The 27,099-nt window shown below is 42.0% G+C and overlaps 1 protein-coding gene across 16 annotated transcripts in view; it reads left to right on the top strand.

Annotated features, from left to right (window-relative positions):
- The window catches only part of fbrsl1 (fibrosin-like 1), a 340,229-nt gene that overhangs the window by 60,882 nt on the left and 252,248 nt on the right, over window positions 1-27,099 (top strand). The window contains exon 1 of one of the 16 annotated variants that reach the window (XM_074637330.1): window positions 19,468-19,596. The exons of the other annotated variants lie outside the window; for them this stretch is intronic. The gene's annotated coding sequence lies outside the window, so the exon portion shown is untranslated. Of the gene's footprint in view, window positions 1-19,467; window positions 19,597-27,099 lie in introns of those variants that run through there. 16 annotated transcript variants of the gene reach the window in all.

Below are 27,099 nucleotides of genomic sequence, written 5' to 3'. Positions count from 1 at the left end.
AGCGCTGATGCAGTGCGGCTTGTCTCGGCGATCGCGCCGCTGTTGTTGTTGTTGTCAGGCTCACTTTCAGTGTTGCTTTCTTAGCTGGCATTGTGAAGGACATGTGCTCATGTTCTGCAGCCATGTGGGGCCACTTAGGCTCAGATATATGTGGTTTTGTGTTAAGATGAAGTTTATTGATCTCCACTTGGAAATTGGATAATGTGTCCAATGGTATGTACAATTTGTTTGATTGAATCTTTGATTATAAGCTACAGTTTATCCAGTTCCACTATTTCCTTGCAGTATGTGTCAGTATTCAAATTAGGGCTGTAAAAGTTAACGTGATAATAACGCGTTAATGCAAATTTGTTTTAAAGCCACTTATTTCTACTATTTTTCTCTGACAAATCTCTCTTTAAGGTACATAACATTTTTTATTAATTTGCGATTAACTGTGGACAATCATGATTAATTGCGATTAAATATTTTAATCGATTGACAGCCCTAATTCAAATGTGTCTGCACAGTTAATACAGTTAATGAACAATCATTTTTCCGTACACAGTGTTACACAGCATACAGTATATCCTCTAAGCGCTGATCCTCCGCTGTCAGCATGTTGTTTGGAGAAGCTTTTGTTGGCTGCATGTCAGTATTTAGACTACCTGTGATTGGCTGTTTAGGGGCCCACTGAGCTGTGTGGACAAACAGCCGAGTCTCCGATTAATAAGGGGTGAACGGCAGTCTGCAGGCCTATTACTGAGCTCATTAACCTGCCAGCTGCCCCTGAACACACACTCATGCACACACACACACACACACACAGGCAGATATACACTGTGCTATAACAGACTCTAGTCACTGTAAGCCATCAAACACAGATACTGTCTTGAAAACATTGTGATCCAGCATTCAAGCCACTCAGTTCATATGAAATATATACAACATATGTTACTGTCAGTCTGTCATGCTCTAGATGTTACAGTGTTTTTTTTTTACAAGCCCATCACTGCAAAGACATATTTCTCATGTAAAACATGAAACAGTTTCTGTGTCAGTCTTTTTTATTCCTTTTTATTGAATATGCCTATTGAAAATGGGCTTCCAGTCTATAAAAAGCACATCATTTCCTATTTTCAGGTCATGTTTCTTCATATCACACTTGAACATGAATTAAAGATATCTGTGGCATTTCCATATGAACACATTTTTTCTCCTCTGTAAGAATAGCACGCTCAGGAAAGCTTCTACCTTTGCACTTCTAAGCAGCTGGCATTTGTTTGGTCTTTCCTTGGAAAAAATCTTCTGGAGGAGCACAGGATCGCTCGCTTTTTTTGCCTACAGTATATCAAATAGGAGAAGAGCTTGGTTTGTGGAGAGTAGTAGTGAAAAAGAGAGTAGTCAGAGGAGCCTGTTAAACTAACCGGTGATCTCAGAGATAACCCATGGCATCAGGTGTCAATTGGTCATCGATCTGCTCCACAAATGAAAGCCAAATATTACCACTCACTCAGCACCAAAGATATCATTAAAACAACGCAGAATAGACACATTATTAAAGCATAGTTAACCATTACTAAAAACAAATGACCTTATGTACTCATGTTGATTTACATACAGATTAAGTTTCTTTATGTCAGTGTAACATACAACAAATAAGCAGTTTTCTGTTTTCACAAACAAAGGAAGTCGTCAGGTTGTGGTTCCTTAGAGGTTAAAAAAAATTCTAAATGAATACACTAAAAACTGTATAAATGACACCAAACAGCTTGTGCAGCATATGTTTTCTAAATCTAAATGACAGCACTGAGTAGGGACGTCACGAGAACCGATAATTTGCTGCCAAGTCGATGCCAAAATTAAAAAAAAACATGACTACTTGTTTTTCTCCGATACTGTTGGTACCGTCAGAGCTCAAGACTAATGTCGTCCCGGGAACGATATAAAATGTGTTTGGACGCAGTTAACCCACTATTGACGCATCCAGGGGACGCACCCTATTTTTCGCTACATTGTGAAACACAAATCGGTGTTTAAGTCAGCAGGATGCGAGCTAGTTAACGATAGCTGTTGTGTTAGCAGCCAATAAGCAGCACAGTACTGCACGGAGCTAACAGCTAATGTTAACAGGATGTGCCATTGATTTACATTATGATGCCTTTCAGGCTCTATTCAGTAAAAAGGAGAGAAGGTAAATTCTAACGTTATCATGGTGCGTTCAAATCTAATTGTCTACAATGTAGTTTATGGGGAGGATCTTGAATAAATCCAGATGTTTGTACGAGATGTTTTCACAGCAATATAAAATAGATAATAGAGAGGAAATTATGACCTGTTTGACTTCCTAACAAAAGCCAGTATGCAAACAGTAATAAAGGAGATGATATTGAAGTACGTGGGTATGGAATTGGTATAGAGAATCATGGAATTTCACTGGTATTGCTATAGACTATAAAGTTCTGGTATTGTGACATCCCTAGCACTGAGGATTCAGAAGTCTTTCATTCACTTCATCTTACTTCTGCAGTGTCTCTACACTACACTTGAAGCGCTCTGCTTTACCAAGCCGCCGCTTGATGTGTAGAGAACATTTGTGACGCTCGAGTTGTCAAGATGAAGGCTTCCATGCTTGAAAGTCCTGAATGTAAACACAACAAGAGTAGGAACCAGAGATTTTATCCACCCTCAACGCAAGGGAGCACATTTCTGGCATACCAGTCATCATTGGATAAATCGGCAGATATTGTGTTACTGCAGAGTGGTTGTGTAAATCCCCTCATTTCATGCCTTTACATGTTAAAACATCACATATTTGTGCTGTTATTTTATTGCTGTTATTTTTAAATAATGTCCTATTACAGGAAAGGGAACTATTTCCATTGTAGGATTGGCTTTAGTGTTCATAGTGCACATGTTTCTACTCAGAAATGTCACATCATTTCAATGAAATAGTCACTGACATGAGCGGGCGCCTCAGAAACGTCTCAATCTCTGTCGAAACTGCAAAGGAAATCATGTATTTAATATATTGTGAGATATATATATATGAGGTTTTTGTGTGGAATACCAAGTGAGCACTTTCTACAGTAACAATAGACTCAACTGCAGTGTCAAGGCTGAGCCACTGCAGAGAGCTAAATACTTCCTCTCATCTAAGGTGCTTTGATGAATGGTGACACGTACGTCTGCCGACCCACTGTGTGTGAAATTCACAAATACACGCTTCTCTGTTGTGACTGTTGTGAGGATGACTCGATAATATGGCAGTTCCCATTTGGGCTCAGACTATAAATGCAAGCAGTGAACATTTTCCTCCGAGGCACCTTTCAGTACCACAAATGCACTCAGCTCAGTGAGCTAACATTAAGTTGACATTATTATACTACTACTGTATTTTGACCGTGGCTGCGCATACTGTACATCACAGATGGAGCACGCTGCAGCATAGAACAGCATGATTACCCAGCTTTCTCTCTATTAAGTTTCCATGACAGTGGAATGCGCGGGCCGGGAAGGTCGCAGAAGAGATAAGTGCTACTTACCATATTCAGCGCCGTTTGAACTAGGTAATTATATTCAGCCGGAGACGTTTCCCCCCTCCCTCCCTACCCCACAGTTGCTCTCTCTCTCTGTGTTTCTTCACGGCCAGTTTAAGGGCTGGTGTTGAGCTTTAACAAGGCCGCTTTTGTCCCAGATAAAGCTTCTAGACAGCGCTCATCAGCGCAGCGTAAGATCCCTGCCTGCCGGAGCACAGAGCGCTGCCCCGGGGGCATCTTATCACTCCGCTGGCAATCACAAATACCCACTGAGATAGATGGGCTCCTCAGTTCTCTCTGTGGGGAGCCCTTCAGCTGAGAAACGATGGCTTCTCTCGTTCTGCAAACACTCGTGACTGGCAGCTTGGCAGACAGACAAACATAAAAATACAGAGAGAAAGCAAGAGCTACTGACAGACAGATGCCTGCAACCCACACAGAGAAGTGTTGGGCTCGTTCTACACATGCACTGATTGACAGATTGGCAGGCAAGATGGAGACGAAGGCAGACAGAAAGCTGACATATGCATATAACGCTCATGAAGACACGTTTAGGCAATTGTGCAACGTGCACACCACACTCCCACACAACGGCATTGTGCGACTGCATTCCTGCCTTATTTTTCTCGCTGCCATGGAATGGCGAGCTCCACACAGGAATTTTTATACATCATGTTATTGAATTCCAAACGGCATCCTCACCTCTTCAGATTGTGCGGTTGTGCTACCCCCGCAAAGTAACAGTGGTGTTTCAGACAAGCAGCACATTCATGTGGAGTGATGGCAGGAGGACAGGTCTATAAGGATGGAGCCAGAAAACTACTGTCACCACCAGTTGCACTTACGGTGGTGACTATGGTTACAGCCATAGAGTGATTTCCCCACATTATCATTGTAAAGTTAATGGACATAGCGTTACCTTGCGATGAGAATGAAAGACAATTGAGACGAGTCCATCAGGAGTTCTGCTGAAAGCATTAGCCTTTCCAAACAAAACTCACTTCATCAACTAAAACAACTCCTCATTTACCGATAGCAAGGTTCTTCAACCTCTCCTCTCAGCATCAAAACAAACCCTATGCCAGTTGACCGGAAAAAAACGACAAAAACAGGAAGTGACCTATTGTATAATACTGAATCTATTTGGGATTTCTACATAAAAAATATTGCTTAATGTAGTATATCAGCCATTCAGAATACCAAAGACAGTTCTTACATATTAAGTTCAGGCAAAATTGAAACAAATTGTTCATTGGTCAAACAAATATTTCTGCACGAACACTTTTCCCCTATACAAATGTTTCGCATGGGGGTGTGTAAGCATTCGTAGGAACCCACAAAGTCAGTTTTTATAAATTTCCGTGCAAATTTTTCGGACAAAATTCTGTGATTGATTGAGGGACGGCTTGTAGTCCCTCATCATACTAGACCATCCTGACATGCTGAGATATAGATATTTTTGGAGAAGAGCCAGTTCAGTACTGTTTGGCTTCCTGTCAATCTGCCTCAAAGGTCATCCTACATGCTCACCCACGACGGTTACTTCCACTAATAGAGACATCACCATCTATTTCATTTGCTAGTAAAATAACACAGAGCTGGTGTCATGTAATTACATACACGCACTCTGTACTATATGATGAATGTATACCACTTAGTGCTCCGGGGGGGCAGATGGTCTGTTATTATGTTGTCAATGAGTCAGGCAGAACAGACAAGCCATTTGTCTCCATGTTGTAATGAGTCAATGTTTCGAAACAGTAATTACCTTTTCAACCAGCTGACAAATGACAAGAATAGTAGCATACCAGTAGACACACACACACACCGCCGTATGCTCAAACACACACACACACACACACACACACACACACACACACACACACACACACACACACACACCATCTCATGACGGAGTCGGGGTCGCGTTGACCTGTAACCCCTGCTGTCACATCACCATTGATTCCCTTCCTTGATCAGACCTCATTATGTGGGGGCAGCCAGCCAGACCACTCTCCCTGCCAGCCATTGATCATCTTCAGTCCTGATTTTATCATCACTCAGATGGATCACATTTACACCTGGAATAAACATTCATCCCCCAGTATATTTACAGAAATTATATATGACAAGCTTGCTATCCAAGTACTCTTGCAATATTTACACTCATCCCGATACACTCCGTTTCCCTCTGAATTTGTCACGGAATTCATTCAGAGCTTCCGGATTCTGTGATTTCCTAAAAAGTCTTAAAAACCTTATTTTCTTTATTCTAGTGATAATTCAGTATTCAATTTCCATAAAAAAGTAACTTGTTTCAAGAATTTTCTAGAAATACATGTGAAGACAGAATAAGGCAGATTGCTGCCCTAAAGAAAAATAAAACTTGATACTAGAGTATTGTTGTTACCCCCTTTAAAGCGTAATTTTGGTATTTTTGATTTTAACCTGGACCTTATTTTCCCAGGTTTTTTGTCTAAGTTACTAATGGGGACAACAACTTTTATAATTGGTCCAATATTGAGAGATAATGTTGTAACCTGCAGCCGCTAAACGAGATGCGAGGGCAAGTGATCAGCGTCAATGTAACGTTGCGTCCACTAAAAGTGCTTATTTATGCCACTGACAGGCTCAGATTGTTATTAGAAGTGTCTAACAACATTATGGAAAAAACCCTACAGAGAAATAAAACCTTTTTATTTACCTGTCGCTTGATCCGGTCTGTTTGTTATTGTGTCCAATACTGGCTCATGGAGAAGTCTTGTTGTGATATCTGAATATCCCTATGCTCTGGCTCAAATATATGTTGGCGCCATCTTTTAGATATCACTGAGCTACGCTTTCTGTACTCCAACATAACAAACATGGATGTATTCCACTATTCCACCGTTGTCTTCCAGCAACACGTCACCTTGCCAGATTTCAGAAGGAGACTTCTCCTTGAGTGAGACTCTTTCCATAATGTGAGATGCTTCTAATGACAGAGCCTGGCGAAAATAGCATTTTTAGTGGACGTAAATGACGGTGCCAGCTTGCCCCATAGCACCATATTACAGCCCGTGACAGTGCTCTCCCTAAATACTGGACCAATTTCAGAAATTGTTGTAGTCAGTTAGACACAAAAACATGGGAAAATAGGGTCCAGGTTGAAAAATACCAAAGTTACGGATTAATACTTGAGACAAGTTGATTTACTGGCATAAAAAGAAGAAAAAAACCTGTAAAGGAATCAATTGGAGACAAATTCTAGGCTTGTCGAGACAGAGATTTCTGCTGTGTATTTGCACTTTCATTATTAATGTGGCCAACTGTGGCTCTGACCTTTTTGCGAAGGCAATTCAGAGCTCATGACTTCACTGCATCGACAACTGCATTTTATGTGCTCTTTATAGTTGTTGCTCAGTCCAAATACAATCCAGCCATGCAGGCTGCCTCTTAAAGTCAAGTTTAACAAGGCTCACAGAGACTGCCAGCTCTAAGTGATGCAGTCTGTCCACATATGAACACTCAGAGGAAATGATGTGTGTAAACCTCCCCCAGAAAAAGAAGGTAACATTTCAAGGAAGTGAGTCTGGAGGATAGAGGAGAGTTTGCTTAGAGGACGGTCAGAAAGCTGCAGTGTTTTGACTGGAGGTAAATGTCACAGTAATGTCAACTGCTTCCGATCCATAAAAAGAGGAGAGGAAGGTTAAGTTGTTTTTGTTTGGGGGGGTTGGTTGGCGATTGGGAATAAGCTATCTGGATGATTATTATTGTTGTCATTATTCTTTGCAAGCCAAGAAAAAATGACTTGTTGACATGGTGATTTGTAGGAGCTGTGGATTATCAGCAGGATTTAGATGTGCTGAAGAGAGAATTTGTGTTTTTGCTATTAACTTTTAGGAAGGTCAGCCATTCACGCGTCTGGAGTCAGCGGCATGAAATCAATATTACATGTTTGCTCTTTTCACTGTTGAGATCCTGCCTTTCTTACAGGCCGGTTGTGTATCCTGACATCTTCAGCAGTCTTTTTTGTACTGTATCTATTCAGTATATAAAGCTTCTGTAACACATTGTTCAATACACAGTGATACACCCACCACTCATAAGAATAGCAGTGCTGGCTTAATATAGTCAGTGTTTGCTTTCAGCTATCTCGCAGTAGGCTGGGGTATAACCGGGGCCGAATAAATCATGAAATAAACATTTTCCACTGCACAAACATATTGACATTTCATTTCCCTATGATGCTCTATGATATATAGTTATGACTCATATTTGTAAAGATTTGTAAATTGCCACACAGGCTCATTATTGGCAGAGAGGCTGGCCTGTAATTCCTGGGACTGGAGCAGGATGAATGGATGCATTTACATACTAATTCAATGAATGCCAAGGGCACAAATTGTTTATTACGTATGAAGATGATGAGTTTGTATTTAAGAGTTTACACTGATATGTTGTAATGAACATTTATACAGCAGCAAGGACCTGCTTTACAGTTATGGGAATGTTTGTTAAAGCAACCTGTTGCATTGATCGGATTTTGTGAGTGATTGACAACTGCCTCTGTTGAATGAACAACCAATAGGAATACTCTCTATCTGAAATGACCTGTGATTGGACCAAGTTTCCCGTCACAGGCTAGATTTTCTAAAGCCTGAAAACAGAGCCAGGAGGAGAAGCTGAAGTCTAGTTTTCTCTCAGAACACTTGAATTACTGAAAGGGTATTATGGAATTTTCACCCAATGATGCCAAAAAACTTCTGCCTACTGCCGCTTTAAGAGAGTGTTGCATTATATGTTTGTTGCCTTAATGTTGCTCGGCCATTGAGGTTATAGTGAGTCTTTTAGACTCAGTCAGCCCTTAAAGTCTTTAGGAAGTCCTGTTTAAACTACCAAAGTTTCTGATAGCTTGTGTACCGTGCTACAGTGGAAACAGCTTCTCCGGACATCTTCACTGCATAAACGGTTCAGGGAGCAAATCAGCCAACCAGCTAGATGTGGTATTTACATTCTGCTTTAGTGGAAGTGTGTCACGGTTCATTTTTATGAGAGAAAACACTCCAGAGAATAAAGAGTTCTTATCCTTGTACCACCAGTATCTCAGAGAGAGTTTTCCTAACAGGACTGAGAAAGTTTTTCTCATCTTCAAATAGTCTAAATACAGTCCCAGTTGGTGTTTGAAAATTTGTCTTAACAATCTCTAAGCTCAGTTGATCAATGGGGTTCACCGTGTCAGGACAGTTCGGATGATGTCTGGCAGATGATTTAATGTACTTTTACATTTTCTGCACTCCCTGTGTGGCAAAACCCACCCACCATGTATTCCAAGCAGTCTAAAACAAACACGCCAATGCTTTGACCCAGGTCTGCGAAGGGAGCAGCTACATATGGAAAAATGACTTCTCTGGCTTCAGTACAGCTAATGGTGCTCGAGAGCTCTGGCCTGATCTAGATCCAGCTGTGCAGCATTGATTTGTGGGCTGAATCTGCAGCAATAGGTCTGTCAGGGGTCAACCATACAGGTATTTATGATAGGAGCAGCAGATTGCTATGAATGGATGACTTCCTTGGCTGTGAGAGGGGACTCCGGGGACAAGGGAGGGTGGGGGGGTGGGGTCACATCACTCCAGCAGAATGTAATAGGGATACAATGAGGTGCTGCTCGGCTGAGAAATGGGTACAGGATTGGCAGCGCTGGCGGTTTTATAAGGCCGTTTGAATATTAAGCCGCCGGACATGAGGGGAGCAGACCTTTTAAAAGTCTGTGCCCTGCTGTCATTAAGCAGGCCGGGAGAGGCTGGGAGAGCCTGGATGGATGAGGGTAAGAGCAGTTCTCCAGAGAGTCAGTGACGATATACATGTTTCACTTCATTTGACGCTCTTTGAACTTGAGCGTGTGTGTGTGTGATATTACTTTTTATGGAGGCTGTAAAAAGTTTTGTTGTGTAAAGAGACACAAAGCCGGGTCAGCTGAGGCCTGGGCTTGTATTGGCAGGCCCAGACACACTGCGGCTGCCAACTTTCCCTGTGAAAAAAACCCGTAAACAGACAGTCACAACTAGCACACAGCGCGCTGATCCACCGCTCTGTGCATAATGCCCCGTGGAAAGACTGAAGCAGAACCTGGCAGCAGCACGAGCCATTTGGAGGCTAAGGACGCGTTTTCCTCCATATAAAGTGATTTCAGTGTTTTCATGCAGAGCATCGAACTTCTGGCAGGCAGTTTTGATGGAGGGAGTGTGTCACCGGATGGGTGTCAAACCCCAGTGGAGGTTTTTGGAAGGGGGGGACATCTCATGCGGAACCTCAGAGCTGGATCAGAGAATACTTGTTGAGACAAACACATGAGCTGCGCATGAGTTTGGGGATTTGATCTGATTATTTTTGGATTCTGGGAATACCCACATGCTTGCTCTTGCTCCCAGTAAGCTTTGCATATCAAGTATTCAAAACCAAAGTCTTCCTTTGTAACACAGCACTGTGAGAGTTCCTGTTGTTCACACCTCTTTCCAGTTGATCTCTCTCGCCCTGCACCTGAGCTAAGGTTCCCGTGGCCAGGGTCGGCTCTAGCCCTTTTGGTGCCCGAGGCGAAATTCGGATTTGGAGCCCCTCCCCGCCAGAGGCGTCAGCGCTGCTCTCGGGTTAGGGTTAGGGTTCAACCACCCGGAACTCTAACCCTAGCCCTGTAAACCACAACACACATCAGACATCACAATGGTTTTAAGACAAAACCATATGCCACTAATTTCTTTAACGCATTAACGCAATCGATCTTTCGGAGGTTGTAGCGGGCTCAGTTTTATAGGTAGTGGGAACATACTGGCAACATATGGAACTAGAAAACCTAACAAATCCATCGGTACCAACCATGTCATACTAGCTTGTTGGAAAGGAGGTTAAATAAAGCTCCAAACTTGTGCTAAATTTTGGCGAGGAAAAACTGGCATAGACATTTTCAAAGGGCTCCCTTGACCTCTGACCTCAAGATATGTGAGTGAAAATGGGTTCTATGGGTACCCACGAGTCTCCTTTTCACAGACATGCCCACTTTATGATAATCACATGCAGTTTGGGGAAAGTCATAGTCAAGTCAGCACACTGACACACTGACAGCTGTTGTTGCCTGTTGGGCTGCAGTTTGCCATGTTATGATTTGAGCATATTTTTATGCTAAATGCAGTACCTGTGAGGGTTTCTGGACAATATTTGTCATTGTTTTGTGTTAATTGATTTCCAATAATAAATATACATATACATTTGCATATTTGCCCACTCCCATGTTGATAAGAGTATTAAATACTTGACAAATCTCCCTTTAAGGTACATTTTGAACAGATAAAAAATGACAAGATTAAGATTTTTATTTTCATAAATAACTGTATTTATTATAATATAAATAAACAATTGGTCCCTGATATTGTTGGCTAAAAAGTGTTTAGTCAGTTTCACTATAATTTACACTTTTATTAACAAATAAGTGCGGCTGGGGAGATGAAAAAGTGTGAGAAAGAGTTACATACAGGGGTGAAAAGTGTATTTCTTTCTTTATTTATATATAAATGTGTTACCTCAATGCATAAAATGAAGGTGGGGGCCCACCGACATTTTTTAAAATGATTTAATTATTATTTTTATTTGTTTAGAGGGTGACTAGCGCCCCCCAGAAGGTGGCGCCCCAGGCGACCGCCTGTATGGCCTATGCCTGAAGCCGGCTTTGCCTGTGGCTGTACAAACTCTATTCTCCTCCGTCTACTTATCCCACATTCAGAGCCATCCAAATGAAAATTCATTTCTTTCAGTTAATTGACTCACAGCGTCTTTCCCTCAGCTCCCTCCGAGTTGTGAGGCAGAGTCAGCTGTCAATTCCAGATTACGGCGTGCTGTTGTTGGAGAGAGGAGCGCATTGTGTTTATCTGCAGTGACAGCTGGCTGGAGGCAGCAGGGGGAATAGATCTGTCACTGTGCCTAGTTTGTCTGTGATCTGGCATCTGCCCAGACACTCCACCTTTGGCTGGGCTGACTGTAGTACACCTCCGCTCTGTCTTCACTTCCTCTTCCTTCCTTTTCCTCTCATCCTTCTCTCCCCTCTCAGCGCTTTGCAGGATCTCTCGCAGGAACTTTCTATCGCAGCAGTAGATGTGTGCCCTTATGACCTGCGTTGACTAGCGTTAGTGGTTACTCACTGGCTCTGCAGTCACACATCTTGCTTCACATGTACTCATTGAGGACCGTGCAGTCAGTGTGGTTCTCTCTGACCGGGGTTATACAGCAGGTGGGCCAAATCTGCCTTTCCTGCTTGTTTGCCAATTACAGCTCCTCGCCTCCAGCACACAGATTCCCTCATGTCCCGCTGTGCAGGAGTGCCTATTCACTGTGATTATTTCATCATGCTTGCAGTTGAGCTGCAATAGAAAAAGGCAGCAGGATGAATCACAGTTAGCCCTCCGCTCTGATTCCGCTCTTAATTTTCACTGAGGGGGGGCTCCGGTAATGAATCGCTGCCCCTGCAACAAACCTGCTCCTCCGTCACGCAGGGCTTCACGAGGGCTGCCTGATGAGTTGGCAGCTGTTTCATTTCCACCATTTGCGGGCCTCGATTCAGCTCCCCGTTTCAAAGTGCCACAGGGCAAGAAAAACTAGATCCTCCACCGTGGCTGAGCAAAGGGTCAACACCGAGGAAATTCCTCTATTTGTAAACTCAAAGGTTTGTTTGTTTTAAGCTGATTCACTAAGCGCTAGCCGTCTGTTCACACTCTGGCTGCGCCGTTTGATGTGTGTCTCTGTGCTTCTTGCGCGGCGTTGTGTTGACATTTGACCGGAGTGCTTCTGTAATCTGTTTTTCTCCTCTCGCTGCCTGTGAGCAGGAGCTGTATAAACATGTCCTTCCTCCACGGGAGGCGAATGGATCAGTCCTCATTACGGGGAAGGCAGGGAGACGAGAGGCGCGCAGCCACCGCTGCCGTTTGATCCTACTGAGTGGTAGCAGGCCTGACGCAGGCACACATGTGCCATGTATGCATGCACTTTCATATACACACAAAAACACACATACCTGGCAGGTGGTCTAACACCTAAAGCAAGGTGGATAAATGAATCCTGAGGAAAGATACTTGAGCAGCCAGGCTTTATTTCTTCACCACAAACTGCTGTCAGCTCACAAATTCATTCAAACACTCAGATTCTATTAATCTGCATTCACCTCAGATGAATTAAGTTCACAGACCTACAGTATTTCCATTGCAGCCTCTCCGCTACTGTCTTGGCTTGGAGACATGTTACCCATCTCAGTCGCGTCTCACCACACCTGAGAGCACAGCTACTGCAGCGCCTGAGCGGGCGCCGTGGTAACCCGCTCCACACACCTCGGCCTCGCACCGCTGCTCTGACACCACAGTAGCTGATGAGACATCATTCAGACCCACTGGGCTCCTCAGACTGGGCCACCGACGCTGTACTTTTACATGCCCCACTGGATGACTGACAGGCTGCTTCCTGCAGGGAGGCAGCAGGGTTTAGTCTCAAGTATGGGCTTTCTCTCAATAGCAGAGGGTTAAAGGTGCCACTTCAGCCAATCACCAGCTGATTCAGACACACTTCGATTGGTTCTGTTTGTAGTTTTAATTTGTTCCTGTGATTCGTGGTTGCTACTGGCTGCTGCTGACTTATTCATTACTTCCTGCACCATATAGCCTGCTCCCATCTGCTTTCTCATTAATCAGTCTGCTTACAAGCTGTTAGCTTTCTGTAGGGTTGTCCATAGCTCAATAACACATACTTGCCAACCTCGAGACCTCAAAAATAGGGAGGATTTCATAACTAAAATAGGTTTCATAGACATTCTGGTGACTTTTAAAGAATTAAAATAACAAAATAATAAGTACACATTACACAGTGCAGCCTGGAGAGAAGAATATTATAACATTAAATACAAGTGTTCAGATTATTTTTAGGGTTCAATCCAATGGATCCCAATCAGGAGAAACCCTACGGCCTGAAACTACATTATTAAGAACAAATAACCATTTATTATTTGTAACTGCTAGATTTCTCTGTAATTTTATACTTTTAAAGATATTCCCTTGCTTTCTACTCCACAGTGAAGTCTTTCACAGATTAAAATCAAACTTTAATGAACCCTGTTGGGAAAATGGGTCATTGGAGCGGCGAAATCATTAAAATAACTCTGATAGAGGAAGGAAGAAAGAATATAAATGAAAGTTAAACAAATGAGGGGGATTAAACATAACAGAACTGTGATTTACCACACGAGGACATATTAGAAGTAATATAATGAGAGTTAAATCTATGAATAACAGCATTTATGCTGCATGTGTGTAATAACAGCAGGACATACAGGCCCTCTAGTCTCTATTAAAGATGTGCACAGATGGCACAGATCTTGGGGTGTTTGTATAGATAAACTGTATGTGGATTCATTAAAAAAGCTATTTAATTTGTCAATTAATTTACTTCAATTACATCTACATGTATGTAGAAGGATCTGGTATTTGTACATGTGGATTACTAGCTGTTAAAGTAATACTGCGTAGCTGAAAAAGTGCAACATGTGACGCTGTACTTAATGTAAATGGTCCCTGTATTTATCTAGGGAATTTAACTTAGATTCTTTTATACCAATGCTCCGCTTGACTTTCACTCTCACAGTATTTGTTTGGAGGGCCTCAGGTGAAAACTAGGTGAGAATTAAATGGGGGGGAAAAATCGATAATGCAAGAACCTTGTTGAAAATCCCATTATAATTACACAATATGAAGTGCAAACATACTGTAGTGTTACTGTTTGTTATTTACATGACTTCAAAGGACACTTGTGGATCTGCAAACAGGATCAGCACCAGTTGTTTTGTGTGTCTTACCTCTTTTTGACCTGATAGTTTACTAGGAAAACCTTATTTGAAGCTGTCCTCCCCATAAGAGGACCCTGTTACTGACACCTACAGCAGGAAAGACAGTTTGGTTGTATGTGAATATGAAACAATATTTACCAGATTAAACCACCAGCGTTGCCAGAAAAAGAAATGTGGGTGTGCACATGATCCAGGGGTAGATAGGGCAGGACAACTTTTTGGCAGTAACACAAATACAGCCACCCCAGCTCCACCTCAATTTGCTGGTCGGAAATTCACAAGAGGGACACTCCGATGTCTGAGTGCAAGCAAATGCAGCAAGAGATGACGCTGCCACCTGCCGCTCAGTTTTCTATACCGGCCCCGACAGCTTTCTGTGCAGCCTCTCCAGGTCCACACACTACTGCTCATGATGTTTTTTCCTGCTAAATGTGTGTGTACAGTTGACAACTTCCACTAGCAGAAATATAGAACAGCTGCAGATGGATAGTGGTGGTTTGTTTTGTTTAGTAATACAAACTCGTTTTAGTAAGGCTATAACTAAAAGTTAGGGCTGTACAAGTTAACACGATAATAACACGTTAACGCAAATACGTTTTAATGCCACTAATTTCTTTAACGCATTAACACAATCAATCTTCCGGAGGTTGTACCGGGCTCAGTTTTAAAGCTAAAGTGAAGATACCAGTATCTAGAAACCCTAATGAATCCATCGGTACCAACCATGTCATACTAACTTGTCGCGAAGGAGGCTAAATAACTCTCCAAACTTAAATTTTGGTGAGGAAAAACTGGCATGGTCATTTTAAAAAGGGGTCCCTTGAACTCTGACCTTAAGATTTGTGAATGTAAATGGGTTCTATGGGTACCCACAAGTCTCCCCTTTACAGACATGCCCACTTTATGATAATCACATGCAGTTTTAGGCAAGCCATAGTCAAGTCAGCACACTGACACACTGACATCTGTTGTTGCCTGTTGGGCTTGAGTTTGCCATGTTATGATTTGAGCATATTTTTTATGCTAAATGCAGTACCTGTGAGGGTTTCTGGACAATATCTGTCATTGTTTTGTGTTGTTAATTGATTTCAAATAATATATATATACATTCATTTGCATAAAGCAAGCATATTTGCCCACTCCTATGTTGATAAGAGTATTTATTACTTGATACATCTCCCTATAAGGTACATTTTGAACAGATAAAAAATGTGTGATTAATCGTGATTAATCATGGACAATCATGCGATTTTATTCGATTGACACCTCTACTAAAAAATAATTCTGCATCTGATTTTTGGGGTGTGCCAGCTGCCTCTTTGGGTGACACAGGCATACCCTGGCAAACCCGTGGCTACGCCATTGGATTAAACCAGTGTCGTACCAGTATTCCTTTAAAAAATATCTATATTCGAATTCCATCCAAATTTGCAGCACTTTTCTTTCAAATTGTGTGGAAAAAATCATTATGGAGAATATGTCTCATAGCCACATTACCATCAGCACCGGTGCCCCCCAAGGCTGCGTTCTCTCCCCACTGCTCTTCTCCCTGTACACCAACGGCTGCACCTCCAGACACCAATCTGTCAAGCTCCTTAAGTTTGCAGACGACACCACGCTCATCAGCCTCATCTCCGAGGGTGATGAGTCTGCCTACAGATGGGAGGTTGACCATCTGGCATCCTGGTGCAGCCAGAACCACATGGAGCTGAACGCTCTGAAGACAGTGGAGATGGCGGTGGACTTCAGGAGAAACTCAGCCCCTCTCCCCCCCCTCATCCTGCGCGGCTCCCCAGTCAACACGGTGGAGGCGTTCCGTTTCCTGGGCACGACCATCGCCCAGGACCTCAAGTGGGAGCTCAACATTAGCTCCCTCACCAGTAAGGCCCAGCAGAGGATGTACTTCCTGCGGCAGCTGAAGAAATTCAACCTGCCACAGACCATGATGGTGCACTTCTACTCGGCCATCATCGAATCCATCCTCACCTCCTCCATCACCGTCTGGTTCGCCGCTGCCACCGCCAGAGACAAGGCCAGGCTGCAGCGGGTCATCCGTGCTGCAGAGAGGGCGATCGGCTGCAACCTTCCCTCCCTCCAGGAGTTGTACACCTCCAGGACCTTAAGGAGGGTAGGAACGATTGTGGCCGACCCCTCCCATCCCGGACACCATCTCTTTCAGACTTTACCATCTGGCAGGAGGTTAAGGTCCATCAGGACCAAAACCTCACGCCACAAAAACAGTTTTTTCCCCATGGCAGTGGGGCTCTCCAACAGCCCATCCGCCCCCCTGTGACTGTCTCTCCCTCACATACACACTACTGCCCCCCCCCCCCCCCCCCCCTCCCTTGCCGACACTGACTCTCCCCCTCTCTCAATATTTGCACTATCTGTTTACATCTGTTTATAGCTTATTTTGTAAATTGTACATTTTATTTTATTCTTATTTTATTCTACGTTTTTTATCTATTCTTTTGTAATTATACTGTTTGACTGCACCAACAAAGCCAAAGAAAATTCCTAGTGTATACCCCTTACACCTGGCAATAAACACCTTTCTGATTACATAATAAATGTTCGAGATTCAGCCTGCGATAAATGGTCATAAGAAACACGTGAAGGATGTACAGTGAGGGTGCATGAGACATGCTAGTAGCCCGCACTTTAGTGACCCTCCCTAACTCTCTCTTTCTGTCATCTCCAGTAATTATTTACATCCCTCAGGAGGGAGTTGTCAGGCAGCTGTATTGCCAGCCTTGACTGCAGGGAGATGGCTCTGTGTTCTCTTTTCTCCTGACACCATTTTCATATCTCTCTCTATCTTCCTGCCGGTGAAGTGGCTTGATGCCAAGGCCTCAGGTAACACCTAATAGACCTCTCTCTCTCTGTCTGTCTGCCTCCCTGTCTTCCCCTCAGCACTACTCTGTACCTGTTAAACACAGGATTAAAGTGCACTCGGCAGGGTGCAATTATACAGCAAGCGCTGTTACATCTAGAGTTAAACACAGCCCTCTCTCTCTGCTCACTTGTCTGCTGCAGGCTGCTGCAGCCTGGAGGTAATTGTATTGCTGTCAGCCCTTGGTTGATGAGTTGCCAGCGTAATTGCTTTACGGTTCGACCTCTGGTTTTTCAAACAAGCGCCCTGGTCAAGGATCTGCACCGGGCAGATGAGGGATGAGAGGGCGGCTGGTGAATGCATGCGTCTCTGCTCGTGTGTGTGTTTGTGGTTGGTGGAGGCAGGATAAACATGTTAGTCCTCTAATGCTCCGTGTTGCCCCCGTGTCCTCTGTTATTCTTTACCGTGTCTTAAAGTGCAGCTCTCTGCCTCTGTTCAAAATCAGCATCTGAGTCAATTGAATTGTTAAGTATATGAAATACACAGGGATTTGTCTTGGTGACATGGGTACAGAGGCACAGTGATAGCAATACATACTGATACACAAGAACAACAGGACATGACACACAGCACAGCCGCAGTGCCAGAAGCTACACTAGTACACCCACTATATTTATCTCTTGACATGTTATTCTGAACTTGTGGTGTCTTCGTCTTCTCCTGCTGCTCTTCTGCCAAAACACGACAGGATCAGAAATTACTAGCTTTTCATTTGTCAACCAAGAGCTTTTTAATGTTGACAAGGCAATTTGTCATGTTGGAATGGCTTTCTGAACTAAAATCGTAATCATCCCTCCAACCTAGGAATGAATGCTGAATCATTTTTTTGCAATTTCCAAATTGCAAGAAGCAAGGTTTTAATTGGACTGTAACACACATTATTAACAACGTCTTCACAAGCTGTAGGATGTGATGGAATCATTCCACAAACATTGATTTTGCTGGCTGTAATGACAATTGTTTCCAGCTGTAACTAATAGCGGTGTAACAATACATGTTTTGGCAGCGCACCAGTTGTTCTCTATCAGCTGTAGCAGCGCTGTGTGCTAGGTGGTTTTGCCCGGTTTGCCGGGTTAATCAAGCTCAATTGACAACGATTTGTGTCAAACTGTATGGCAACAGTGTTAAACTGTATTCGGGTATATCTGTGAATACACTTAAAACATGTCATTTATGACTGCATCACCGGAACAGGTCGATGAGCAGAGCGAAACAAACACCGACTGGGCGGCGAGTCCGCCTCCCCGATTGCCTCCCACTGCAGATTCAGACCGTGCCAAAGTAATAACTAATGCTATAAGAGTGTTTATCGCTGCATATGCGATCACACTCGATTGTAAACGGTACCGAATTAAAGCATATGGTCAAAGTGTTTTTTGCTACAATGTGCCTTCATGAGTGTATTTGAGTCAGTGCGTTGTGCCTGCCCTTTATAAATGAGCACAAGCTGCAGTTCAGTTCAGCAATTACCAACAGGTCAGGGTCTTATGATGGAGCATTACTGAATCAGAAATACTTTATTGATCCCTGGGGGGAGAAACTGGGTTACATTTACATTAAAGACATTTATGCTATTTATTTTTGTTGTTTATTTATCTGTTATTGACAATATGTCAGTATTTGAGTGCCTTAATTGTTGAATTATGGCCAATGAGCAACTGTCAAAAGTTATAATTTTTCAAAATAAATGAAAAAAAGTTATTTTCTACATTTTCTTTGTTTTCCCTGTTGTACCGAAAACATACCGAACATTGACCCCAAAAGAACGAGGTACATACCGAACTGTGAATTTTGCGTACCGTTACGCCCCTAGTAACTAATCAAAATGAATTACCTGAGTTCACCAATTAGAAAATGAAAATGTAGTCTGTTGTGGGTTAATACACTCTCTACCTGCCAGTAGAGTATTACTATTTTCAATCAGCCAAAGTTGGTTTAATCGGGAGGTGTTCAAAAAACCCAACAGAGTGGTGAGTCTTTCTTTACATAAACAATCTAACATTAGATGATTGCATGATGTCATCCGTAGACAGGCTGTTAGCAGCTAGCTCGTTAGTGGTCATTAGAGTGCAAATTACCAACAGCTGGTGGATAGTGAGAAGTCATAGTTCATTTCCCAGTTAATCTTTTAGGCACATCACATTATGTTTAAACTTAACCACCTTAATGCAGCAATAGTGATTTTTTTTTTGCCACTTGGGGAGTGAGCTGTAAACAACACTGACATATCACCGTTTAGAGTTGTTAGTCAGCTGTTGCCTTTTTACACATCCTGCAGACATGGAGCAGCATTAGCATTCATTTGGAGTTGTGTTTCTGGTCACCTGGTGAATGTAAGTCCAATACTCACTCTCTCTTATAGCTCTGTTTTGGTTTCCTGGCTCTTTAGCTTTTAAATGCCCCGCTAAGTTAGCCAGCTAGTCGCTAACTTTGTCCGTCCACTGTTTGGTGCTGGGCAGATAACGCCGTACAATATCTTCATGTGATGATAATTCTCTGTGGGTTTGTCACTTCATTAGATGTAGTCATTTCATCCATGGTTAATATGAAAAAAATATTGATTAATGCAGCTTCAAGAGAAGAAGCATGTGGAACTGTCAGCAGCATCATTAGGGGTCGCTAGTCAAATCTGAAAACCTTTAGTTGCGTTGTCAGACGAGGCTTGCGGTTTGTCAGTGTTATCATAAGCAAGCTATGTAGCTTTAATTTTTTAATGTCATGATCATTTGAAAACTATTGAGTAATTAAATGTCACAGTTTTTCCTATATAAAACTATTCAACTTTACGAAAAGGTAAATAACCTTGGGAGGACAATAACAAGAAGCTATTGAATCATTTTATTTGATTATTTTCATATACTGTAGACACAAATTAATTGCATGCGTTTTCTTAATACAAAACTTTTGTTCAGAGTTTAAGTCATAGATAATATTTGCATTTTAAATTACAATCACAATATTGGTCAGGAAAATCACAATTGCAAATTTTCCTCAAGTTGTTTGGCTCCACATCATGCCTCCAACTGTTCTTTGATAAAAAAGCATGAGCATGTCCTTTGTCTGCAGTTACATGACACACACACACACACACACACACACACACACACACACACACACACACACACACACACACACTGAGGTAGGTGGCAAGGTTGACCACCTGAAACAGAGGAGGAGGAGGAGGAGGTGATGTGGAAGAAATGCCAGGCTGACAGCTGAGGAAGGGAGAGGTAGAGGTGTGAGAGAGAGTCCGTGTGGATGTGCGTGTGTGACGGTAGGAGACAATGACGGAAAGAGAGCACTTTGTTGTATGTGTGTATTTGAGTGCCTTTTCACATTGTGTATTGCGTGGGAAAGAATGAGACTGAGTGTTTGCGTGTGGGGTGTGAGAGGGGGAATATAAGTGGAAGTGAAACAAGTGCACAGTCGGTGTATTTCACAGAAAAATAAGACTTTAAAGCAAAACCGAAAGGAAAAGCAAGAAAGTGAACTGCTGAGATAATAGAGAAATCATACAGTAGGAGTGTGTGCGTGTCTATGTGGGTAAGCAGAAAACAGTAGACTGTCTCATGATGTGAAATAACTGCAGAGTATAAATAAACACGTAGCTGGTTGTTCCTGATGGAAGCACACACACTGAGGGAGGTTTCTTTAAATACACACATGCATGTGTGTGTGTTTGTGTGTGTGAGTACGTATGCAAACAGCGTGTCAGGCTCATTCATTTAGCAAACAGTTCAGAGCTGACTCAGTGGTTTGGGAGCCCTCTGGGGTGGCTTTCAGCACCAACAGGAGCGCTTGTTTTTGTTGCCTCCGACACGATGCCTCATTCTCTCTGTGGCAGCTCGTTTTCCTCCCTGTCAAACAAAATCACCATGATTTCTCTAGTCTGAATATTCAACCGTTTAACATCCATTCATATGACAGTGATAATTACCTTTCAGGACACAACAGGGGGATAAATGACTGAACAACTCAATATTTCTTGTAGCTCAGAGAGTTAAAGGGGCAGTAATAGAAGTTTTTACTACCTTGCCGATGTCTGTCTTCTACTGACCAGGGAGGTGGCTCAGATTTATCGTTGTGTGTAGCAGACAAGTTGGTCGCTTCTTGAAATTACACAGCGGATACTGTGTTGTTTGTAGAGCTGTGAAAGTTAACGCAATAATAGCGCGTTAATGCAAATTTGTTTCAACATCACTAATTTCTTTAACGCATTAACGCAACTTGCAATTTGTAGGTTGTAGTGAAGATACTGAAAACCTAAGGAATCCATTGGTACCAAGCATGTCATACTAGCTTACCGATGAGGAGGCTAAATAACGCTCCAAACTTATGGCGATACAATTTTGGCGAGGAAAAATGCCCATTTTTAAAGGGATCCCTTGACCTCTGACCTCAAAATATGTCAATGAAAATTGATTCTATGGGTACGCACGAGTCTCCCCTTTACAGACATGCCCACTTTATGAAAATCCTATGCAGTTTGGGGCAAGTCGTAGTCAAGTCAGTACACTGACCCACTGACAGCTGTTGTTGCCTGTTGGGCTGCAGTTTGCCATGTTATGATTAGAGCATATTTTTTTATGCTAAATGCAGTACCTGTGACGGTTTCTGGACTATATTTGTCATTGTTTTGTGTTGTCAATTGATTTCTAGTAATATATACATACATTTGCATAAAGCAAGCATATTTGTCCACTCCCATGTTGAAGAGTACTTGCCAATACTTGACAAATCCCCCTTTAAGGTACATTTTGAACAGATGTGCTATTAATTTGTGATTAATCGTGAATAACTATGGACAATCATGCTAATTAATTAAATATTTTAATTGATTAACAGCCCTAGTTGTTTGTAAATGCACTAGTTTCTTCAGGAGTAAAATAATAGATCCATTTCCTCAGGGTTGTGTGGTGTTCAGCTGGCTCATTTTTAAAGGTAGCAGTAGTTATCAGAAGCACACACTGAATAGCTATGAGATGACCATTTGAAGTGATGCTCCACCTTTTCGCCCATCTCCCCGTCATACTTCATTAATGGTGCCTAGTGAAGCAGAGATAGCTTAAAAGTAGTCTTTAAAGATGTCTTTAAATCCATCATCATCCAGATAAGTCGATCAGTCATAAGTAAGCTTGATGTAACAGCAAATTAATACAAGTGTTAAATTAACATATAATCTCTAGTTAGAGCTATTTCTGTGGGCTTTCTTGTTGTCGGAGGTCTTAACGTCACAGTAACAAAGCAACCGGCTGCTGTGCCGTGCAAGAAGATGTTTATTTCAAATATATATTATTTTTTTCACAAGACAAATCACTGTCAGGTTTTAAAAAGAAATGAACAATGTCCAAGTTGTCAGACAATAGCACAGGTGTAAATAATAAAGTTAATGATGGTTGAATTTGATTTGGCTGCTTCAGTTTCAGGGCCCTAGTGTTGTGCATGCTGGATCACTGTCACTTGAATAGAACAGAGCAATTATTGCTTTTAGAAACACCTGTGCTTTTTCTTCTTCTTAACAATCCAAGGATTTGGCTAGTATTAATGTCTGACGTTTGTTAAACCTTTCAGGGTGTACTCAACTGATTTTACACATCATGTTCGGTGTGCTTGTCATGGAAAGTACTATTAGCCTGTGAAAACAGTTGAATAATGTCTTCTGTGGCTCTTGAGGGAGATTTCCATAGTCTGAAAGAAAACTCTCAGCTATCAAGTTGCATTATGAGGAGTGTGGGATCCATTGTTTTTAATGCTTAAACCTGCAGTAACTGGTTGTTTTTTTTGGCCCTTGGGAACAGCAGAAACACATTGTGGACACACCACTGATATATCATGGCCTTTTGAGTGATATGGTGAACTTAGCAACAGTTGCTTATTTACACATCCAGCATTAGCATTCATCTGGAGTCATGTTTCTGGCCAGCGGGTGAATGTGAATCCAATACTCTTTCTTCTTTAGTTCTGTTTTTGCACTTATGGAATTTTAAAATGGATTTTAAATCACTGAAATAACCCTTTAACACATTTTCATATGCAGAAATACATACATTTGAGAATCTGTGATTCTTTGACACACTGACCGTCTTGCTTTGGAAATACTTACTCAGACACCAGTGTTTGGTGGGGCAATAAAGAATGCATGTTATTCATTTCCCAACAAGATTAGTTTCTCATTGGATTGAAGCGTTGAATGCATCAGTCTCCAGTAGGGGTGTCACGATTCTCCAAATCCACGATTCAATTTGACTTTCGATTTTAAGGTCACGATTCTATTACATTTTCGATTTAAACATGCCATTGTTAGACTATGGAGTCTTAATCAGTAAAGATCAACAGATTATTGGTTTTATACCCCCTTAATGCCACTGTCATTTACACTTTCAAATTATTCTTTAAAAAGAGAATTGAACTCCCTTTTTATTTAGAAAGTGTTTAAAAAATTAGACCACAACAGTATACAATATAAAAAGATGCATCTTTTCAATATCAGTATCTGTGTGACCCACCTCAGTACATTATCATTACAACAACAAAACAGAAATCCTTCTGCAGTGCATTACAGGTGTGCTGTAAACTACAAAAATACTGTTTTGTTGTCATTTACTGTCACGCTTATTTCTCTCCTCTCTTTTTCCCTCTCTCCTCTCTCTCTCTCTCTCTCTCTCTCTGATTACTGTTTGTCAACCACGGTGTCACCGAGGGCGAATACAGCCTATGTGCACAGAGCAGAGCTAGCTTGTTGCTCTCACTACCATCAACAATGTTGAGCTGAAAAAACGTGCATGTAGGCTGAAATTCAACCGTGGTGTTGTTCTGTCGGGACATGCAGTGACTTAATGTTAAACCAAGTAAGAGTAGGAGAACTATGAGTAAAGGAAACTAACTAACTAAAGGTCGCTAGGCTAATTCATGCAGTGTAAAATGCTCACACTACAGTATAGGTCCATGAAGACTCATCATCATCAGGCCTAGAAGAGTATGTGTGGTTGTATAAGGGTATTATTTCTCTGAGCTAGGTGTTGCTCTGACTAGTGATATGAGGCTGCAGGCTGATCTGAGCTCTCTCCTCCCCTGTCTGTCGTCTCTGGCTGGGATTCCTCTGCTCTGTCAGCCTCCTGCTGTGTGAACAAAGCAGACTCCTCACACCAGTTCAGCTCGCAGCGGGGCGCACTCAGAAACTCGGCTGACGTCAAAACACTTCTGCCGTCTTCTGAGTTAGTCAGCAGTGGGAAGGAAACTTGTTTTTTGTAATTTGCGTTTTGATTTGGCTTTGTAGTGAAACGACCGAGAGAATGACTGTCAAACCGTGAGCGTTCAGTAATGCAGACAGAAAAACGTGTTTGTTAGTTCTCAAAAGCTAGTCCTTTATTGTTGTTGAAGAGGCTTGCCACTCACGTCCCTGGTGTGTTATTTTAGCAGTTTTACCCATGGAAAAACACACTCAACAGTTGGTACGGAAATATGTTGGGCTGATTTGTTGACAGTGTGAGACCAACATTACACATTTATGGGAGTGTATTTCTTATTCTGTTCCACCAATGGGGAAAAAGCTGTTGCCGAGGCAACACTTCCTCTCTCAGGAGAGTGTGAGGGAAGGAGAAACCCGTGGAATGACACCCGGCTGTATTTTGGGCTGAAGTGTGTGGGCTGAGTAGCACAAAGCAGGGAGCTTCCTGTGACAATGGGTGGGAGGTTCACAGGACAGATTTGCCTCCGTAGAAAGCCTCTTTCCTGTCAGACAATCTAGTTAATAATCAGGAACCTGTGGGAGGTGAGACCTGCGATATCTGGTCGCACCTTATCTCCACTTTAAACCTCAAGAATCAGACATTTCTGGATAATCACCATTATTGCTTTTTTGATTATGTTTGGCTTGGCCAGCAATTGTCCAACAAATGCTTCTGTTTTAAAAAAAATGTGTCCGTGTCAGCAGTTGCAAATAGAGCTGTCGTGGTGAAGGAATTTCCCCTGCAGTGACAATGATTGGCTCAACAGTGCGATATGCAATATTATTATTTTTTTATTTTTTTTGCAAATTACTTAATTTATCTTGATTTTAGTGCTATATAAATATGTTTTATCGTTAGGCATTAGATACTACATATATTGTTGCTTTTTAAATGACAAAGATGACTGTTTTAAAACTAATTAAATACTTGTTTATTGTTGTATGCAGAACACAGATGGGATATGAGGCACAGCTTTTTCAGCTGAGAGGCTTTAGTTGCATCTGGTTGCTATGATACGGGATATCCGCAGAAGTAAAAATGTCGGCAAAGATAGAGAACTCTCTGGATGAAGCAAGGCTGAAGCACATAGGAAGAGAGGACGGACCCTCTGGTCCGTGTCTATTAATTTCATTGTTGTTGTTGTTGTTCAGCATGTGTAGCCTACATGTAGTATCTGGTCTGTGTGGTATTTGTCCCGCCCCTCCTCCTTTGTGATTGGACTGCTCTGTAAAAAGTAACGACAGTAACGAGCGCATTGTTTTATCCAAAGTTGAACATTTTTCAACTTTTAGCGACCAGAGAAAAAACACCAAACGTGCAGCGCTCAACGTAGAATCCACGCTCAGCGCCTCGTCAGGCTGCTGGCATTAGTAGCAAAGTATAATACGTGGTGCTCCCATTGCACAGAGTTAAAAAAAGAACAAAAATGTGAACTTAGCAGTTGTGGCAGTTCATTGTCAGTATTGCAATATTGTGGTTATTGCGACAGCCCTAGTTGCGAAGGGCTAATTCAGTCAGACAACTCTCAAACTGAAACATTTACATTCAAAGGTAAATGTCATTTTTATGTAATTTTTTTGGCCTGAAGCTAGCAGAGATCAGTACACCCAGCTGTGGAATAGGGATGTCACAGTGAGGACATTTTCCCACCGGTTAATAAACTGTGATGACACCGGTGTTACCGATTACACCGGAAATTAAAAAAAAAAAACTGACGCTCGATATATGTACAGCGTTCACTTTGATCATTAACGTTGGCACAGCTATGTATTTATAACATGCTTAATATTTTACCAATAAGAGTTTTTTATTTAATGAACGTGGGTGCTGGTAGGTGAAAATTAACTAAATGGGTTTTATTTCTATAAAAAAAAAGCAGAATGACAGGTGGGCAAGTAATGTAGTCGGTGTATATGCCCGATTACCGTGTAACACCGGTAACGCCGACTACCACGGCAAGCCTACTGTGGGGAACCATGAAGAAACAGTGCCCACAGGTGCATGCTGGGATGGCAGTGGGATGAGAGATGCAGCAGCTGCAGCAGCAGCAAAGTGATCAGCAGTAGAGAACGAGCAAGTGAGTTTGACAGCTGAAATAAACTGCTCAATTGGTGGCGGCCAACTGCAGAGCAAAACCCCACTTGAGTCTTGTTAACACCACAGAGGAAGTCGTCAGGTTTACATTTTTTCAGAATTCAAGCAATTAACAACCGTTTCTTCAGAAGATACTCTACCGCAAATGATCAACAAATTATTTTGGACTCACTGACAACATAAACATAAAGAGTGCTTTATTCACTAGAACTCGAATGTGAAATGTCAAATTTCACAATACCAGTTGTTAGTTATAATTATAGTAAACTGTAATTAATCATGCTTGACTCTTGCTTGACATCTATGTCTGAACTAGGGCTATATCTTTAAATTACATGAATAGGGGATGCCTAACAAGCACTTAACAATCTCATTAGAAAATAAATCCAAACATTGAATAGGCAACAGTAAGTCAACATAAGCAAATTACACTAAATGTATTAGTAGTCCCAGTGAATAGCTATTATTTTTATTGTGTAGTTTTGATGTGTATATAAGGGTAGTGAATCATTT

Source organism: Sebastes fasciatus, chromosome 6, assembly GCF_043250625.1.
Source record: "Sebastes fasciatus isolate fSebFas1 chromosome 6, fSebFas1.pri, whole genome shotgun sequence".
NCBI classification, from domain to species: Eukaryota; Metazoa; Chordata; class Actinopteri; order Perciformes; family Sebastidae; genus Sebastes; species Sebastes fasciatus.
Note: the sequence above shows the minus strand (reverse complement) of the source record. Positions and strands in the feature narration are given on the sequence as shown.